The 3,129-nt window shown below is 43.0% G+C and overlaps 1 long non-coding RNA gene across 1 annotated transcript; it reads left to right on the forward strand.

Annotated features, from left to right (window-relative positions):
• Positions 1-229: 229 nt before the first annotated feature.
• Positions 230-1,378, forward strand: LOC122054063. The gene is made up of 4 exons (XR_006132545.1): positions 230-520; positions 631-739; positions 821-916; positions 1,318-1,378. It is a non-coding gene; the product is annotated as an uncharacterized LOC122054063 (long non-coding RNA).
• The last annotated feature ends 1,751 nt before the right edge of the window (positions 1,379-3,129 follow it).

Consider the following 3,129-nt stretch of genomic DNA (forward strand, 5'->3'; position numbering starts at 1 on the left):
GGAATTTTTAGAAATTTTCTGGGAATTTTTCGGAGCTCGTACGGAGGGTTTTGAAGGGATCAATTTCGGGTTCAGATAAAGCCTGTTTGGGATACCCGTTTAAGTGAGGAAATGTTTATTTAAATAAACTCTTTTTATAATTATTCCTTTTATTTCTTTCTCCCTTACAACGCCGATCCCAAACCCGAGCTTCCTCCTCACTTCCCCGATCTCCCCTTCTTCCTTCTCTGCTCTCTCTCTCACGGACGAATCGGAGGCGACGGGAGTGGAGCTTCTCCTTTGGCGATCCTTCCTCTGCCGGCATCGACACCACAAGCTCAGATCCGGTCGGTGGTTCTCCTCTCCAGACTGTAATCGGCCGAGGAGTTGCTGTTCGGCGGATCTTGTGGCTGATCACCGAAGGGGCTGCGGCTAGGGCACGGTGAAGGACCAGATCTCGCGTCGACCCCCATCCAATCGTCCACCGAAGCTTGGAGAGGTGCCCTAGTTCGGATTTGTGCCACTCGATTCGCCGGCGTGGGTAAGCTAGCCCTAATAGAATTTGCCTGTTCTCTGGTTTGTGCCCTAGATTGAGTCTTCTTTCCCGATTCTTGCTCGTTGCCTCCCTGATTGTTGGCGATCCTAGGTCAGGTCTTGGATTCCCTTCCTTGTTGATTGTTGATTTGAGGATCAGAGGAATCTTCGATACTCCGCTTCACGGATTGGATCGGGTGACATTTTCTAGAGACGATCAATTGAGGTAATGTTGGGAATTATGGAGATTCAAGGATCTTGTTGGGTTGTTTTTCTGCTGTGATGACCTTACGATTCTTGATTAAAGGAAGCATTGGGTTGCTGTGGATCAATGATTTAGGTCACGGGATTGATTTCCAGTGAGGTTCTTACTTGATTCCAGCATCCAGTAGCTGAGATTGAGGTAAGAAACAGATAATTGATATATGATGTGTAGGTTTTGTTCTTTGTTTTAGATGATGGATCTTAGTGTGGATGAACTAGGGTTATGATCATGTTGAATTAGGTATTTTTTTTGGATTACTAGTTGTTGATTGTGATTAGATTTATTTACTTAGATTAAACTAATGGAATGATTAGGGTTAAGACAATTAACCCTAGTCAACTATTGGATTTAATCTAAGTTTAGATTTCTAATCTAATTGGTGATTAGAGGTTAGGTAACTAACCCTAATTGACCATTAGATTTAACTAGGTAAGGTGTTATTGTGTTGATTAGGGTTTTGCCCTAATTTAGTATTAGGGATTTTATTTAGCTATTCATTTGGATTTAGCTAAATAAAATATATATGTTGTTTGACACAGGATTCTGATTCGAGACAGGCGTCTCGACGTTGACTTCGGATTTGGGATTGTACCTTCTATTTGAGGCGGGTACCCTCTGACTTATCTTTTGATAATGTCTTATGATATGTGTAGCTTATATATATTTACTAGTGGTAGATAGTAGATTATTCTCCCTCTTGGTCTTAGCTAGTTGATACCTATCACATGCTTCATCTGCTAGTTGCTTTACTTTAGGATTGGATACTGTTACCGCTTGCCATGTGTGTATGTTCATAGAGATGTATATCTATAGTGCTCTACTCTACTGATTAGTTGCTGTACATGTGTGATACATGCTCTTGGATTCATGATACTTATATCATTGTTATATGTGAGGTCTTTGGATTTATGCTGTTTTATATCATGGTTATATATATATGCGTTTACCTTTTGGGCACACACATATATGGAGGAGGCTATGTTCAGGTATGACATACTGTAGCCGCATGCACCATATTGCATGATTGCATGCTGGGCGATTGACGACTCCATTATTGTTGAGCTCGTCGGCCGGCTACATGGACCCACACACAACGTGTTCACTGCATGGGTAGTGGCACAACACTCAGGGTGTGTAGGGTAGATTGCCCGGTAGTGCTCCGCTAGGACGCTCATGGGTAGCGTGACAGGAGCGTGGTAGCACACCGGGGTCCCTCCCCGTCACTGCGTACCGGGAGATGAGAGCGTTACGCTCCCTCACTATGTTTGAGGCAGGAGGATAGGTGTACTCCGACAGCATCCCGTCCACTCGGTCACTCATCAGGGGTAGTGACGGCAGAGTGCACGGTTGTCACAGCCCTACCCACTCGGTCTCACCATTGTGTGTGAGACGGCTGAGCATGGCAGTAGGGGTGACCAGGACATGTCATTTGCATCATATGCACAGATTGCATTATTTATGATTGATGCATTTTGGTGATTGCATATGATTGACATGCATACAGGTTATATGCTTTTGCTCTGACTATTTTTATCTGTGTATGCTCACAGTCATTCGCCCGAGCCTCGCAGGTGAGTACAGTTTATTTCAGTTATGCACTTCTTATATTCTTGCAGTAGATTGTATTTCATGCTTATTGTTGGTTACTGCAGTTTATTTAGTCTTGCATACCTGTTATACTGTTAGGAAACTGTACCGTAGCTTGTATGGTTAGAGAACTGTACTATTGATCCTATGGTTTAGGAGACTGTACCTTAGGTTTTTACTGGTGGATATATATTGCTGTACATGTCTATTGGTTTACCAGCTGGGTTCTTTGAACTCACCCCGTTGTTACTATTTTCCAGGTTGAGGCCGTCAGGAGAGATTCCAGTCGCTAGCCCCTTTGTCGCGAGGATTTTCTTTGTCGGATTTATTCTGCTTTTGCGTCTTAAATACTTGTATTGTGGGTTGTATTGTGGACATTGAACATTCGGGTTTACTACTATTGTTTTCCGCTGCAGATATTTTCATTACTTCGTGGATTTGGTTTTTCTTCGATGTAGTGGAGTAGGATGTGTACATATATTTTCGAGATTTTATATCGTCTTTCCTTATTAAACTGCGTGGATTGATTATATGTTGAATTATGTGGAATGTTGATATAAACTGCGTGGCTTGTTCTTTTGTATTGTATTATTCCGGCCGTGTGTGGCCGAGGTATGGAGATATATGTATACTGAGCTTCATATTGTCCGTCGTACATGGGAGATGCTGCCGAAATTTCTTCGGATAGGGACTACCTGGGGTGTGACACTTCCTGCCATACAGTGCCTCATAAGGTGCCATCTTGATGGTGGCTTGATAGCTGT

Source organism: Zingiber officinale, chromosome 3A (assembly GCF_018446385.1).
Source record: "Zingiber officinale cultivar Zhangliang chromosome 3A, Zo_v1.1, whole genome shotgun sequence".
NCBI classification, from domain to species: Eukaryota; Viridiplantae; Streptophyta; class Magnoliopsida; order Zingiberales; family Zingiberaceae; genus Zingiber; species Zingiber officinale.